This window comes from Chrysemys picta, chromosome 14 (genome assembly GCF_011386835.1).
Source record: "Chrysemys picta bellii isolate R12L10 chromosome 14, ASM1138683v2, whole genome shotgun sequence".
In the NCBI taxonomy this organism is placed as follows: domain Eukaryota; kingdom Metazoa; phylum Chordata; order Testudines; family Emydidae; genus Chrysemys; species Chrysemys picta.
In genome coordinates this window covers 33636151-33654312 of record NC_088804.1, presented here as the reverse complement: position 1 = coordinate 33654312, position 18162 = coordinate 33636151, and the positions used below count along the sequence as shown (strand labels likewise).

General features: G+C 40.5%; 1 long non-coding RNA gene across 2 annotated transcripts in view; it reads left to right on the top strand.

The window, feature by feature from the left end:
- LOC101938184 (uncharacterized) overlaps window positions 1-18162 on the top strand; it is a 597742-nt gene that overhangs the window by 559666 nt on the left and 19914 nt on the right. For both annotated transcript variants that reach the window (XR_010592669.1, XR_010592670.1), the window contains one exon: window positions 9699-9822. This is a non-coding gene — a long non-coding RNA (uncharacterized LOC101938184). The remainder of the gene's footprint in view (window positions 1-9698; window positions 9823-18162) is intronic.

Below are 18162 nucleotides of genomic sequence, written 5' to 3'. Positions count from 1 at the left end.
AACAATGTTTTTGTACTCAAGAAGGGTTGCATTAAAATTGACTAATTACAGGGGGTGGAATTTTCAAATGCTCCAAAGTGATTTAGGATTTTAAATTCCATTGACTTTGAATGAGCCTTAGGCTCCTAAGTCTCCAAGTTATTTTTGAAAATGGAACTTGGGGTCCTAAATTACTTAGGTGCTATTAAAAATGTTACCCATTGTCCTAATCCATCAGTCTTTTGCCCATGTAGCTCCCACCAGTTTCAGTAGGAATTTGCTCAGTGCTTGATTGATATGGAATAAATTTGAATAGATCCAATTAAGTTGTTTCCAAATTGCTGTTCCCATGTATATGTAAACAATATTTAGGATTTATGCATGATAGCACTTTTCATCTTCAAATGCTGAACATATATTAACTTATTAATCCTCACAACCCTGGGGTTATTCAATTTCCTTTTATTCTCATCCTTATTTCACAAATAGGGCAACCAAGGTAAAGATAAACACTCCCTTAGGCAAAGGAGGGAAGTCAGTAACAAAGCTGGAGTTAAACGTGGAAGTTTGTACCTCTCACTCAACAGACCAAGTGTCTCTTTATTAAGATATTTTTAAGCTAAAGAGAAAGATGACACTGATTCTTTCCAATGGACAGGAGAATTAACAGCTGATTCTGGGCCAAATTCAGACCCAGTCTCACTCTGAGGCTTTTGATGGATGAGTTTGTCCCCATGTGGAAGTCTGAAGTAGTCATTGACCCAGCTGAGTAAATCAAAGCAAAATGGCTCAGTTAGCAGGTAAACAAGTTTGAGTCCTAAAAGCCAGATCCTCAGCCAGTGCAGATCGGAGTGGCTCCATTAAAGTTAATAACTCACGCTGACTTCAGTGGGAGTCCTGCTCAATGCAGTGTTGACTTCAGTGGAGCTACACTTGTATGACTTACTCCCACTGGGGATCTGACCCTCATAGTTTGCTTATGACTGGTTTGCAAAACCCCATTTTGGTTCTTCCAGATGTTGAATAACACTATGCTGTGCCTGCTTGAGTGGCTGTTTATTTTAATTGTTTCATTTTGCAGTGCTGCCTTTATAGAGCAGAAAAATCCTGGTCCCCAAGAGCAAATCCTATTTGTGAATGTAATAAATGGTAATGTACCTAGAGCCGGCAACGACTGTACATAGTTTTGGAAGATATATAATACAATTAGCAGTTGCTGTGAGTTGCCAGATGACAATGAGGCAAGATTTATGTGCTTGCTTTTTACATAAGTATGGTTTAGTTTGATAAGTACAGTTCTGAGATAAGAATTAATACATAATGTATTGGCCAATCCTTTCCCCTGTGATCCTGAAATCTATATTACCACTTTCCTCTAATTATATAAAATTATGTTGCTTTCCCCTTTTGTCTCTGCTTTGATTACCTCTTTAACTGTCCCCCTGCCCCCCTGGGCAGAGGGGTGCAATTATTTCTACAAGTTCAATCTCTTGCATTTGGGAGGAGAGATTGTGTAAACTTGTTGCCAATGTGGCAGCTGGCTGAATCAAGCCGTTTGCACTTGCATAACTTCTTTCAGAAAAGGACCCTGAAAAGGCCTTCGTTGTTTAGGTAAGAAAATGACTGAGCTGAAAGGACTAGTGAGCTCTTTCTGTGCTTTATTTGCTCTAACATCTACCTATTGTGTCATGGTACCAAAGCTTGTTATTGGGTTGCCCAGTAATACCCCCAGGTGCTCTAAAGACCCCATATGGAGTGTGGATCTCTATGACTCCCTCAGTATTTAGCTCACCCAACCCCATGGGGAAATGGGTTTGTCACCTCCACAGAGGCATTGACCTGCCCCCAAACCCACCCCCCACTTTCTAGGCCAGGGGTCGGCAACCTTTCAGAAGTGATGTGCCAAGTCTTCATTTATTCACTCTAATTTAAGGTTTTGCATGCCAGCAATACATTTTAACATTTTTAGAAGGTCTCTTTCTATAAGTCTCTAATATATAACTAAACTATTGTTGTATGTAAAGTAAATACAGTTTTTAAAATGTTTAAGAAGCTTCAATTAAAATTAAATTAAAATGCAGAGCCCCCTGGACCAGTGGCCAGGACCCGGGCAGTGTGAGTGTCACCGAAAATCGGCTCACGTGCCACCTTTGGCACACATGCCATAGGTTGCCTACCTCTGTTCTAGGCCATACAAGAGCTCTCCATGGCTGCTGGAATCTATGCTAGTGGACAGGTTGTTAAAAGGGGGGGAGAAAAGAAAGCCTCAGGCAGAAAAGAAATACCACTAAAGCTCCCTTCTGGCCTCATGAGCCCTGTCAGTGAAGTTCCACTTGGCTCATCTTCCAAGACTGGAGGTGGGGTTGCTGGAGACCCGGAGCTGGTGCAGTGGCAGATACTGCATGGATGGCTCTGGCCTTCCATAGACCCAATTGGATCCCTCTGAATTCCAAGGTTTGTAGGCCAGGCCCACCAAAACACTCCAGGCATCCTGATAAAACAGTAGGAGAGAAACCTGTGTGGAAAGAACCTCAATGAGACCTCTTCCCCTTTAGCACTTTGGGGGTGGCTACCACCCCAGGGGCCATCATTAGAGATCAGTTCCTGTGCTGGCAAGGAGGAGGGCCTAGCATAGCACAGCTTCACTGTGGTTAGGGGTGCGAACTCCCAGCCATGCATTCTTCACATCTTCCTTCTTCTTTGTGCTATTAGAAGCTGTGCTTTTAAGAACTGAGCTTTGCAGACAGAGAATCTGGGAGGGGAACGGTGAAGCTCTTGTTCTTACTCCCAGCCCGCTGAAACTGGACACAAAATAAAGCAGACCTCTGCAAGCCCCTTAAGTGCGGAGTGATCACGGAACACCACACCTTCCCCCTGTGCAGTGAAACCAGACTGATTCTGCTGCCTTTCAGACCACCTGTCCCCACAGAGGGGATCCGAATTTGCTCCTACACCTGGCTCTAGCCATGGCTACTTCACCCCTCAAAGAATGTGGAGTGAGCACCAAAATAACAATAAAATAAATCCACTACTAAAGCAAATGAAAGCCCATTTGTCTGAAACTTCCTCTCATTAGAGCGCTCGCTGTATGAGGAATACCCCTTTAACCTGCCAGCCTTTGACTCTATTGTACTGGTATTTGTGCAGTTCACTGATTAGAAACAATACTAGATGGACTTCTGATAAACTCTTTGGTACTTCAGTCTCTGCATGGCTGTGCTCATTTAAAATGTGAAAATAGATTATGTGCTGTGCAGCAGTATAGGTCTCAGTTAGGTAATGATTAAAATACCAAAGATCATGCCAATAATAATAATTAATAATTAATAAATAATAATAAAAAGATGTCATAGGAAAATCTCTCGTGTGTTACAGCCTTTCAGTTTGAACAATTTAAAGATTTACCCTGAAAAGTTCCCAGTTCCCGAAAATCAGAAGGGGGGGGGGGGAGAGAGAGAGAATCCAAACTCAATGCAAAGGCACAAATACCATTTAAGTTACTACTGAGCTGTTTCTCTGGAAAAAAAAGGGGCTTTCTGGAATTTTGTTTTAAAGCAGTCACTAGCATACAGTGTGGACACCTGGGTCTAATTCTATGAAGTTGTAAGGGATTTAGAGGCTTGTTTATTGTGCCTAACTTTTTATAAAAGCTCTACTGTTTTCGACATTAATCGTTCAAAACACTACAGTTTGAGGCCCTGATTAGCACCTGGCTAATTTTCACATGATGAGTAATCTCCCCAATTCCATTGTCCTCAATGAGATTTGGATCAAACCCCATTACCGTCCTAGAGACAAAAAGATGATAAATCTAACCCCAACATTTCCCAATTAGCTATTTTAATAACACCGGTCTTTTTAAAAATCTCAAAATAATGTAGGACTCAATTCAGGTTACACTGAAGACTTTCCACTGATCTCAGTGAGAGTTGAAGTGCTGCCCTGCTGAGAAAAATTAGAGGAGATTAAATGGCAAATATAACACATTGAATATTTACCAGAATAGTTCAGTTGCTCTTTCATAGCTTGGGAGATCTGTACTTTACTGTAGACTAAAGCTTTTATTCTATCCATTATATTTTACAATACTTTTTATTGAAAAAAGGAGTAGGGAATTTAAGAAAATACTAGCCATGTCAACATAGTTCAGTTTCTTGACATGTCATCCTGGCTCAGTTCTCTCTGCCAGACCCTGCAGAAGACCCTATGGCCAACTTGTCAGCTCTAATCTGCCTTTCTGTTCCTAGTGGCTATTTTATTAACACTTTTAAAAAAATGTTTTTTATTTATCTTGCAGTCTATTTGCTGAGGCAGCAACCAGTTTGTTTCTCTGTCTTTTTCTTTCTCCCTTTCTCTTCTCTCTCGTTCACTGTTGCATGAGAGTGAGGTTAGGTCTTCTGGCACTGGAGTCCACAAATCACGGCAAAAAAGATTGTTGCAGTTTGCATAAATGCGGTGTTACTCGAAAATTATAGACTGCAACTGCTTATTGCAGTTCTGTGGAATGGCCGTAAATTGGGCCCTGTATCTTTCTAATGACATTCATTCATGCAACTGGTTTTTAGGAAATTGGAAGTGAAATTAAACAAGGGAAGTCCGGGGTAACTTTCTTTTAATCTTTGACATACATTTCTGAAATTCATATCTATCATACTCAGGGTGAAATCTGTTAGCGAATTGTCAGTGGATTTAGGTGTTGGTGTTTGGCAGGAAATACATTGGTCTGGTCCAAGTGAAATGTATTAATCAGAATAGGAAGGTACAATACCAATTTAATGCATTATTTCTTCACATCTAGACTATATTTTGTGTTCATTCTCTTAAAACCTGGATTCTTGCATAGTTGAAGGCAAACCTGTCTAAAAGGATGGAATAGCTTATGCCATGGCCTTAGGTAAGCAGTAGTTTGAAAAGAATATTAAATAGCAAAACATGGAGGGCTAGATTGTGGCTTGGACCACACATGTGTGCAGGAATATGTAGCCCCCTTACATACATCCTTGAATGGGCTGCTTACTCTTTCTCCAGAGCATGGGTGGAGAAAGGCAGAGCCTTGGTTTCATAGCCCCTATTCATTGGCCTACACAACTGAGCTAGTGCATGGGGTGATGTAATATGCTGTTAAAGATCATCTTTAAATTACTAACCCCATCCCCCCACCCAAAACAAGGGAGGGAATTATGACTCCAAGGTGTGCCTCTGAGACTCAGAGCCTCCCTGGGTTATTCCTTGGTTGATGCACCTGACTCATCCCCATTTCCTCAGGGATGTGCCTAAAGCCATCATCTAGCCCTGCAGATGTGGCCTTCATTCAAGCTTGATTTGAAGGGAAGAGCTGCTCACCTAACTGTACCTTTCTCTAGACCACACACCTTTTACCCTTACAGTTACCTCAGGTAAACTCTACTTTGACACCCACAGCAGTGAAAAATCTGTCTGGAGATGCCCTTTTATGTCTGTTCTACAGCAGTAGAATAACAGGGTAGTTCTGGCCACAGCCCTTTCTCTAGGCCTACGCCTGAGACACCGCCCCATATAAATAAAGTTTAAACAAGCACCTGCCCTAAAGGGTAGGAGGGATTCCCAGATTTACCAGCTCACCACACCCCAAACACAGGGCTACTTTCCTCCAGGCTCTGTCAGAGAAACTGGATTATTTCCCTGCATGAGGTAAACAGCCTTTGTGCTGTAGTTTGTACCACTGAGCAGTAACACTCTCTATTTAACATCAGGAAATCAGGCAGTAATGAACCCTATCCCACTGTCCAAAACCAAAGGATGAGGATGAGACTTAGAATTGTGCAAATACGTGAAACTATTGATTTATCTTCAGCTTGGTTCTCAAAACAAGAACAGAACCTTGGCCTTGAAACACCCACATGTCTCCAACACTCTTGGATGTGTTGCCAGAAAAACAGCGCCTTACCTAAAATGCAGAATGACAAATCTTTAGACTCCCTGGTGAGAGCTGTCAGGGCTTCAGCCTTTGACTAAGCACTCCTTCCAGCAAACAGATCCTCACTCAGTGTTCCATCTCTAAATGGACACCCTCAAATTTAAGGCCATAGTGAAAAACACAGAGTGGCTTACATGTGGAATTAATTTTGATTATTCAGACCAAATCTAATCTTTAATGCTATTTATTTTTTATTCACTAAGCTCAGACAATGAAAGCAGAGAAGTCAGTTTTGCTTTTTTCTATTGCTTATTAGTTCTCATGCACTAGCACAGGGGTCGGCAACGTTTGGCACGCGGCTCGCCAGGGTAAGCACCCTAGTGGGCCGGGCCAGTTTATTTACCTGCTGACGCGGCAGGTTCGCCCGATCATGGCCTCCACTCACCATGGTTCGCCGTCCCGGGCCAATGGGGGCGGCGGGAAGCCGCGGCCAGCACATCCCTCGCCCGCGCTGCTTCTCGCTGCCCCCATTGGCCTGGGACGGCGAACCACGGCGAGTGGGGGCTGCGATCGGCCGAACCTGCCGCGTCAGCAGGTAAATAAACTGGCCTGGCCTGCCAGGATGCTTACCTTGGCGAGCCGTGTGCCAAACATTGCCGACCCCTGCACTAGCACAATGCTGCAATGTTTGGATTGCAAATGAAGCCAAGGAAAGTTTAACTCCAAACCAAGAGTGCTGCTTTCACTGGAATTCACAAAAATAATCACTGAAACATTTCTGTTGCTCATATATTTTTCTTTAAAAACTTATGTTTTGGGTCAACTCAACCTGACAATGTTTATCTAAGTAAAAGAGTGCTACAGTTGTGGGAAGAGGATCTGGCCTTTAAATTAGAAGGAGTACGATTAGATTAGAGTTTGGCTAGAAAGAATAAAAGCTTCCAAAGCAATAAAATTTAAGGGTCTCTTCCTATTCCCGTTGAAATAAATGGGAGTTTTGTCATTGACTTCAATGAAACTAGGATCAGTCCCTAAATTAGTATTTGTATTACTTCATAGTTCTTACCCACATCTGGCAGTCCTAGTTAAATACAGTTTTAGCTAATCAGTGGGGTTATTTAGAAATGACTCAAACCTATATGCTGTTAAAGTCTTAAATGATTTACTGGATGTCAAGATACCTATAATCCTGGAATTAAACCTACTGGGATATAAGTCCCTGAAACTCGCAAGCAGTTAAATAAGTTCTAAAAGAAAAAGGCCAATACCCATCTAATCCACTCCATGTTAAGGTATACAAAGGAACCACATTGGAAAAATTCATCTTCCACACTGAATAAAGAGTGATTACAAATGAAAGCAAGAACATTATCCAAAAATATAAGAAACTAGAGAAGCAGCATGATCAAATAGAGAGCCCGACAATTGCTGAAAGAAAAGGAAATCGCTGTAAATATTCATTCACATGTTTTAATGGATCTGCATCGTCAGTGTGCACAGTCCTTTTTTACTCACTTTCAAAAAATATTCTCCTTATACCTAGTTCCTTGCCTGGACAACATCTTGTTAAGAGGAGATCTGCAAAGCTTTCATCAGAATATCCAAAACTTGAGCCAGGTTTGCTAAAATTTGTGATGATTTTGGAGTGAACCATGGCCAATCTCTGAGCAAACCTGGTCTGAATTGTTTGAGTTGGACGCTCATGGCCTGATCCAAAGTCTACTGAAATCAATGGAAATATCCCCACTAACTTCAGCGGTCTTTGGATCTCAGTGTTGCTTTCCACTATAGATGGGCTTACATTGTAACTGCAGTTCTGAACCCCCAGGCTTTGGAATGTTCAGATCCAGATCCTCCGCTTCGACACGCTGCCACTCTTCCACCTTCCTCAGTCCGCTGGCCATCTAAGTTTCAAAGGAGTGAAGGCCAACTGTAGGAAAATGACAGGGGGACAAAACGTAGTGTTAAGTGACAGAGCCTCACAATGCTTTATTCCTGGTACAAAATCATACCCCATACAAAAAAATATTCACAGGATTGTATTGGACTGAAAGGTTCTTTGCATAGTTAGTGTTGAAAAGGCACATGTATTGACTTGGGTAGAGGGCTTGGGACTTTAGGCACTAAGTAACGGATATCTTTTGTAAGGGTCATCGTATTCACTGTGGCTATTGTCTGGGAAGCGAGTAGGCTTCCATTTTATCTCCTGGGCTGTTCAAAGGGGAGCCAATGGGCCACTGTTTCTTCTAGAAACTCCTCATAATAGTCTACTCATCCGAGTGATTGATTTCATAAATATTTATTGAGTGTAGGATGGGGGTGTCAAGGAGGAGGAAGAATTTATGAACAACTTATACCATCTTTGCTATACAGTACATCCTAACCACCTTATTCCTTCAGAAATCCAGGCCTGAACCAGTGACCCTTCCAATAATTCCCCTTGTTTGACTTATTTGACATGCTTACTTATGTGAGTCATGACTACTTCCATGAGTAAGGGTGGCAGGATTGGGCCCAGCAGCAGTGACGTATTAATGTGACCTTGTGCAACACAATGACTTTCAGCTCTGATTTGGAATCAGTGGATATATTACTTTGATCATTTAACAAAATGAGCAGAGGCAGGTAATTAATTGTGGTTAGTAAGCATTTGGCCAGTATTTACAAGTATGAATGGATCATGGGTATTCTGCCTCTGGGCCTATCTTTGCATAATTTTCTTTGTTTGGTAACATAATGTGCATTCCTGGCGCCAGAGAAAAGTCATGCAATCCTTTTATGGTGGAACCTGGGTGTTTACTAATATCCATTTAGAGTCTGTGTGTTTGCTGATAGACTCTGCCCTTGTACCCGATGTTCTGTATGTGTGGATTAGGTGTGCACCAAAAGCATTGCTCCATAACAGGAGCCAGTGATTCCTTGCCTACATGCACTGCTTTGAAGCCATGCACGCACCAAACCATTCCAAATGTCAAGGCAGTTTTATGTGTCCTGCCTTCCAAGGGATGATTTATATTAGCAGCTTGTAGAGTCAGCATTTCCTTTGATAAATCCTGTTCCAGGATATATAGTGTTGTAACTTAGAAGACATTGCACTTGCCACACTTCAGGATGCCTGCCCACATTCACTGTATCCTGGGCATTATTCACTGGAGATGGGATATTTAACCCTTAGGAAATGCATAGAAGTCATCACTGGCCCCAGCATGTCTTGACTAGTTGATAGACCAGCAAAGCTTCACAATATCTTTGGTGGAAGTGTGCATTCTAAATGCAGACTGTACTCCTCCTATAAATACTGATGAGAGCAAAGTAAGAAAAATGTTAAGCTCTTCCTGCATTCCACAAGAGGTCTTTTTCTTCCAGACATAACCCTGGGGCAGAAGGCTGTGCTTTTTATTTCCTCTAGTAATAAGCACAACAAAAACTTTGAAGGTTAGAAGGGGAGGAGAATTGCCTTGGAACGGCTGCTTTAATCCATGGAATTTAGGCTACTGCCCATAAATGTTCATGGGATTGAGGGGTGGCCTAGGTCCTTCTAAGCACTTTGGGTAAAATTGTGTGCAAAGCTTTATCACAGGGCTTTGCACTGAGGTGAATTTAACATTACTTACAGGAGCTATATTATATATTTTAAGGCCAGACGGGACCATTATGATCCTTGTGTCTGACCCCCTGCCTAGCACAGGTCCAAAGAATTTCACCCATTGAGCTCACTAGCTCGTGGTTGAGCTACAGCATGCAGTTTAGAAATACATCCAATCTTAATTTAAAGACTCCCAGTGATGAAGATTTGCCCTGAACATTTTACTATCTCTCCTAGGTTGTCCTCCTTGCAGATCAAAAGACCTGACTTACAAAAGTTAGTCTCAATTTAAGAAGCAGCGACAAACTGCAAAAGTGTGTTCCTTCAAGACCATCACATTACCTGAGACCCAAACTAGCAGGTGGGTGTTCCTGGATTTACCTTCTACAATGCAGTGCACAATTTTTTTTTCAGAATTTTCAAGACACGGTATATTAAAAATGACATTATTAAAAATGACATTTTTAATATACAGTGAATTAATTTTTTAAATAATCTGAATGAAGTTCATAGTTGTTATCTATTGTACAAGAAGTATATACTTCTTTTCTGGCAGTTGAAGATAAGGGGCAGTCCTCCCTAGTTTCTTTATTAATATCCCTGGAGGCCTGATTTTGTTGAATAGCACAGTTCGAATGGTATAAGGAACATCTTTTATAAATGTAGGTGCTGTTTAGCAAATGAAAACTTAGCCACCGCTTGACAGATTGCACTCAATAGAGGCACATTACACATACAAAGAGCAGCAGAATCTATGTTTTTTTGTTGTGCTTTAGTCAACTTCAGTGTAATTAGAAGATCTGTGACATCCGCTATGATCCTGGTTAACCAAGTAGACAGTATGTGAGCCTCCCCTTCCAATAGTATTTTGGTTCCTTGACCATCAACTCCTGACTACTCAATGAAATGTGGTGTTGCCCAAGCTGTGTTGGGACTTGGGATACGAATATATATTCAAAGGGAAGAAAGAGTGCCTGGGCTCCTCTTGAGCATGGCCATTTTTAGTATGATAACACATATGCACACAGGTCTGAGACCCTTTCAAAGGGACCACACTGCTGTCAGTGTCCCATGTAAGTCCAGATTAAGGACCCATTGAAAATAAACTCCCATATGCCCCAAGTGTACCAAATGGATTACATATTCAGCCACTACAGGTAATTGAGAACATTAAGTAACTATTGGCATTGATCACGCTCCTTAACAGTTTTTTATCTGGAGTTGTCTTATCAAAGTTCATAAAAGAAGCCTATAGTAAGTGAGCAAGGTGAAAAACATCTTATCAACTGGTACCAAAGTTAATATTTGTCAGTTTATTTAAGGCTTTGCCTATGGTTCAAAAGAATAATTGCATCAGGAGTCATTAGTCTTTAATATATTTAACTGTTAAGCCCCCCTGAATTTGTGAATGAGCCAGATCCCGAGCTGGTATAAATCTGTGTTCCTCCATTGACTTCAATAGACCTAAGTATTCACCAACTAAAGACCATTATAACCTCTTCTGAGGTTGCTGATGTTATATCTGTGCCTCACACAGACTCCTAGAAATTAGAGCTGGGGAGGAAACCATTTTTTTCCTATCCTGTGAACATTTTCAAGATTTTGGGGAAAAAATTCATTCCAGATCAGGATGAAAAATGAAAATCTCAAATTTTTGCACACCAAAAATTAAAAGTCTGAGTCTTTTTGGAGCTTTATTCAACACCCAATTATCCCTGATCTTTGGAGAAGTTTTGATTCAGATTCTCTCCCTCTCTTGTGTGCGCCCATGTATAGTAACAACAAGGAGTCTGGTGGCACCTTAAAGACTAACAGATTTATTTGGGCATGAGCTTTCGTGAGTAAAAACCTCACTTCTTCGGATGCATCCGAAGAAGTGAGGTTTTTGCTCACGAAAGCTCATGCCCAAATAAATCTGTTAGTCTTTAAGGTGCCACCAGACTCCTTGTTGTTTTTGTAGATACAGACTAACACGGCTACCCCCTGATACATGTATAGTAGATTCAGTGGTTGCCAACAAAAGTTTTAAAGGTGTTATTTATGCTTATTTTAGCTCATACCTGGAATGCCAGATGATGCTAATTACTATCAAATGGTAAAGAAGTGACAACATGGTATGTATGCACATGTGTGTATGTATACACGCATGTGTTTGTATACATACACAAACAACTTAGAGTCTGTCTTCACTGCAGTAGTAGCTTGAGTAATCTACTCTCAAATTAACTGCGCTTAAATTAGCTTCATTTGAGGAGAGCAGCTACGTTGCAAAATAACACTCAATCTGTGCCGTGATTATATTAGCAGCACCAAGTAGCTGTGTCCCCACTGTATTAGTAGCTCAGTCATCAGCAGTGCTTGAACTTCAAGCTATAAATCCTGATGGGCCAGTTAGCTTGAATTTAAAGTACCAGCTAACTTGAGCTAGAGATTTTTGTGTTTGTCTGGAAGGGAGTCAGGAGAAGGGCAACACTTATGTTATACCTTGAGCTAACACTGTGGTGAATACAGGGTCTTTGAACTGTTTGGAGACGTTCAAAGAGTTCAAGTAAATAAAGTTTACTGTAGATTGTTGACCATCCAGATGGAAAAATAAATAAATAAAGCTGCATATGTAAATAGCAAAGTAGGAGACTAATTCTCCCATTTCCATACAATTTTAGGTGCTATGTCTCTCCAAGATAATGTATGTATTTTAGCAAAAATCCTACCTTTATTCATATATCAACCTGCTTGCTTGGAAATATATGCAGGAAAAACAGACCTAAAATCAAGGGAAGCAGCGGATCTTGAGTACCTCTGAAAATAATGCACATGGGGTGAAATCCTGGCCCCACTGAAGTTTATGGCAAAACTCCCCAAGTGTTTCAAGTTCGGGGGGCACACAATTATTGAACTTTTCTGAAAATGTGACTGTATGAGGTGACTCATTCAAATGACAATGATCAAGAATTCTCTCAAACCTCAAGCATTTCCAACTTTAATTCTTGCTCCCAATATCAATCCCTAAATCACTGATTTCACTATCCCTACATAATGGCTTTCATAAACATTAAGGAAAGGACACACCTGACACAAGTGTATACTGGCCTTTTCAACTTTGACTAGCCAATCTCCAAGTGGCTCATGCCTAGGCTATTCACACTGGAAGAGGAAACCTCCTTACACATAAACTTCCTTCTACAGCTAATCCTCACTCCACAAAGAAACTAACTGAGACCAACATTTCGATATGGTCCAGTTTTTAGCTTTTCATCTACAGAGAGGGTTTGACACAGGTGCTTTGCTGCCTTTTTCCTTTTAAATGGCCTGGAATAAAGTTACTGGCCAAAGCACTACTCTACCAAACCAGCAGTCCCAAAGCAATCGTTCTACTTCTTTCCTTTAGATTGGAAAAAAAGGATGTTCTAATTTTACATCCCAGTTTTGTCCTTTCTCCCATTCATTTGCTAGAAGGGATAAACCCAAAGCACAGGTGGCTGTTGTGGCTCTTTATTTCTGCCAATAGCTAAATTTTTATTTTATTTTTTCAGGAACAACAGGTACATTCCTCCTTTTGCATGGTTCATGTGTTGCATGACCCACAGTGTCCTTTTAGGCAAATAGAAGTAGGCTGTGACGCAACATGCATGAAAAGGTTTAACTTATTTCCCCAGACATTAAGAAAGGAAGGGCGATCTTGTTTCTATCAGAAAAAGATGATCTTTTGAGTTAACTGATTCAGAAGGAGTCGGACTTTCTGAGCCGACCTTTCCTGGTTATATCCAGTCCATATGGATTTCATCTCAGAGTTTAGATGGGAAAACTACATTATGTGTCTTTGGGGTGGGGTGGGAAGGGAAAGGCAAGGACTCAAGCATAGTGCAAATACTTTAATTTACTTTCTGAAACATCCTGAATAATTGTTAATGTTATTGGAGTTGACAGACTGATATCACTGGTTAGGCCTAGGCACAATCCAAAAGGCTCTGTTCGAGTTCTTGCATGCACATCTCTTCCAAAGAACTTCAGTCCTCATTTACAACAACCTTGTTTTTCCATTACCAAGACTCTCTTGAACAGACATGGCCAAAGAGATGTATTAACACGTGTCCATGCCAGAACGTGCAGTATGTGTCCACACCTGGAAGTGTGTTCATTATATAAAAAATGATGGCTATAATGGGGTTTGTTTTTCAACTGAGTAAATATCACACATCTTGGTTAGTGTAATTTAGGTCACTTAATTAAATAAATGTGTTATAACTAGCTGGTGTTTCTCAAGATCTTCTTTTGTGATCTTTTGCATTTCCTCAGCCTACACCCATTTTGGTCCAGCTCCAGTCGCATCATAATGCCCTATGTTTCTTTAGATGTTTTTGCCAATTAAACATAAGTAGCCACCTCATCCATAGTGGATGCTTGTAAGATGGATCCAATGCCAATATAATAATGATCATAATAATTTTCATCCCACTTCATCCGTGAAGGTTGCTTCTCATGTGAAAGATTTTTTTCTCTCATTTTTCTGTATAAGTCCAAATTCTTCCCCTGGAGAGCAAGAAGCGGGAAGCTGCACAGGTGTTGTATTGCCTCCACTTCTCCAACCCGTGTATGACTACATGCGAGTCAAAATGTTTCAAATTTTGACAAATTAAAAAAAAAAACTGAAAAAATGGCCAACTATTTGTGAAAAATTTCACCCATTTTTTGACCCACTACAGAGCTGATTGAATTTTTTTTTTAAATTTAGACCTTTCTCCAAGTTTTCCTCTCACCCATTCCCCATCAATTCTATGTAATATGACCACAGGGTGTCACATGTGACAGAGGTGTCCTTAGATAGGAGGAAAAGGGATTTCACAAATCTGTAGATTATCTGTTTGTGACAGGAATATGCACAAGTACTAAGAATATTCTAATATGTGAAGCTCATTTCAGAATCCAAACTTTAGATGCAGTTAAGGAAAAATTGAGGCCCAAAGATGTGACTTTCAGGGGTCATCGTTTTACTGACTTGAACGTGAATTGACAGAGGATAGGCCTAAGAGGGCTGATAAGAGACAACCAGTGTATGGGGCAGAAGACAAGTAACGTAAATTGGATACTAATGCTGGTCAAAATGTTTTAGTCAATAACATTTTTGATGAATAGTGCTCTTTATTTTCTAAATGAACATTTTTTTGGAAAATCTTCAGTTGTTTTGAAATTTTCTGGATTTTCAACCAAAAGGTGAGAGAACTTTTCAGATTTTGAGAACTGGATTTTTTTTTTTAATATTCAGTTTTCAATGAAAAAAATCTGTGATTTTTTTTTAAGTTCATTTCTGATTAATTTTTTTATAGAATTACCATTTTCTGACTAATTATATTGGACACTTTTCTCCTTCTGGGCCAGGTATCCCCTTTCTGTGGAAAATACCCAAGGGAGGGGGCCAGGAAAGGAAGACAATGTGGAGAGGGTCTCTTTGTGGAGTTTTATGCAAACCATACCTCTATGGATGGGATGAGTTTGGGAAGGCACTATTTTTGGAAACCTTGTTCCTTCTTAAGTAACCATGGTGAAGGATCCTTTAATCTCTGGTCAAGTTGGAACATACTGTTCCTCAGGTGCCTCCCTTGCAGGAGTCCTACTGTCAGGGTCCCCCCCTCCCCTGTCCCTTCCCCCCAGTTACCTGGAGGGAGGTGACACAACATTGAGTTGCACCACTTTCTGCCTGAAACTCCACACAAGAACTCCTGGACTCTGCAGGGGCATGGTGAGTAACTTGTTATCCTGCTTTTATCTCTCAGCAATGGATTGACCAAAGTTCTGCTTTTGGTGTCTTTGCTGTGCCCCACACACTGCAGGCAGAAATAATGTTGGATAACTCTGTACAGAAGTTTGGTTTAATAAATCCCTCTAATAAGTGCAACAAAGGAACAGAAAAGGAGCTCTTTAGTGGCTGAGCCAGCTTAAATGAGAATGCTTTACAATTAACAATCCAGTGCTTCCCATCACATGCTTTGCTTTATTAAGGGCAAAACGAAAAATGTTTTTAAAGCATGCAGATAAATCTTTGTTTTAAAAGAGTGTGCAGATTCTATTATAACGAGCCGACCACCATCAACGATCTAGAGGCCATACAGCTCTAGGTCACTTACACAAAATGGATGCCAATATTGTCTCAGCAAACTCTCTATTGATTGCATAAATACAGTACAGTACCCATGAGGTAGTGTTGACCTGTCACATAGTAAAGATGTGGTGAGCCCCATAATTCATTACCAGTTGGAAATAGAACATCATTGGAGAGATAAGGATAACAATGACTTTCCATCCAATGATAAATTACTAGCAGCTGCATTATTTTCCCTCACTTATATATGGCTCTCTTTATTGAATTTAGCTTGAGATAAATAAATGATCTGCCAGAAGCCTGGTTAATATTACTTCTCTGGGACCCATTTTAGGCCCAACTAGACTTTTGCTGATAATATCTTTAAGCTTTTCAGTAGGGAGAGACATAACATTTGTTTCTGACAAGAACCCTATGTTGCCTTATCTATTTCATTTGAGAGGCCGTCGACCTCAGCTTCTTTAGTTAAAATGAGAGCTTTACTGTAGAGGCTAAGTTCTTGAACTTGACTCTTCACTTACAGTGAGATTATATGTCCCGGTTGTAAATTTGAAGCCACACATGATATACAGCTATTTTTAGCATTTCCTGTTGATCACAGGGTGGTATTGATTGCCCTGCTTTTGAATCCTTTTCCTATTGGTTTGAAGTCAAGAAATTCCATTTCTTTTTTCCCCTACAATAATCTGCAGATTCTTCAATGTACATTTATATTTTATTTTTGTTTGTTCCTTTCAGACATGACAGTAATTTTTGTAAAGTGTCCCCCTCCCTTCACCGGAAGAAGTCAGCTTAACAAATGTATAGACTTGATTAAAAAATTAAAAACCATAGGGCAACAAAAACGTAACTCTTCCTATGTATCAGCATCCCAAGGAAGGTCCTTGAGTTCTTGAAATTCTCTTTCTTACCATTAAAAATTTATCTGCTGCATCAGTGCTTCTGGACTTTGCAGACATTGTTGAAGCAGACAAGGGGGGAGGGGCAGAACGGAGGTGTAAGGCTGAGGTGTAATCAATCTTTTTTGCAGCCCTACAGTAACTGTTTGGATACCTTGAATGTTGTATTTTTGTTATTTCTGGGAAGACCTATCTTTGGGTTATAGATTAAAATCAGACAAGTGGAATTTTTCATACCATGAGAATTAGAGAAAATTAAACCTGACACTTCCAGATAAATCCTCTCATAAATAAATTAGCTGCTGGTGGTAATATAAGTCCAGCCACCATTTGATTCTCATTCTAGAGAATATAGAAAAGTTCTCTTTGTTTTTTAACATGTCCTCCTCCTCATTATTATTATTTTATTATATGTACAACCGTAATTCCTGGAGGCCCCAATGGATATTGGGGCCCCACTGTGCTAGACACATAGTAAAATTTACCTCAGAGAGTTTACAGTCTAAAGAGACAAGATGGAGGAAAGATGGGAGAAAGGAAATGTTATTATTCCCCTTTGTCTTACAGAGGGGGAACTGAGGCACAAAGAGGTAAAACAATTTGCTCAAGGCCACATGGGAAGTCTGTGGCAGAACTGGGAATTGAACCCACGTCTGAGCTTCAGTAAAGTCCCTTAACACAAGACCATCCTTCCTCAGCATTTCTTGGAACACATGTTATTACACTCCCCTTCCCTCCCCCTCCTCCCACCATGAGGATGAAGAGGTGCAGAAGGTATTGTGTGTGATATCTGTGACCAATGAATTTCACTCACTAATGAACTGATCCTAATTAGACCTCTGCAGGGTAGGTAAGTACTATTCCCCCATTTGACAGAGTGGGAAACGGAGGCATAGCATGACCAAGCTCTCACAGAGAGTCTGTGGCACACCTGGGAATAAAATCTAGATCTTCCCAGCCTTAACCACACGACCATGCTTCCTCCCTATGCAGTAACTGCTGGTTATTCTTTAAGCAGTAAATTTGTCCATTTTACCAAACAAACAGTATATATCTATCATCCTATACTTTGCATACTAACTAAGATTAATAATAATGCATGTGTAGTGAATAAAAATCCACACGTGTTAGTATATAGAAAGGAAGTGGTAATAATATTTCTGTGTAAGAACAGTATAACATGATGCATTATTTATATGACAGTCTAATGCTGTTCTTATGGCTCTTATTCTGAGTTGCCATTTTGAGTAATATCCCATGCATAACATGCCATCATCAGCCATTCAGCCCACAATGCGGTGAAGGACTCTCCCATACATTTCCCCTCCCCTCTGCTGAAGAAGTTAGCCGTAATTTTGCCACACAGGTCATAATGTGTTGCCAAGGACATACCACTGCAAATCAACTCAGTTTCCCTTACTCATCTTGAATTTATAGGAGAATGTAATCCACGGTGGTTGGATTGTTGACACCAATACATCTCATATAAGGTTCTTTCTCTAACATCAACAGAAGTAATATAGCTCAGGCATTGGCATTTGCAACCTTCCATCTCTGTGCCTCAATCTTGACCTGGTGAGACCATATTTAAGGTAATCCAACCTCTCCGCCTATCCTTGGCCACTCTCCTAAGACTATCAAGAGGGCCAGCTATGGTGGCTGTGATAGTGATGTGGACACATGTCCACAGGAACTGGACCAAGAC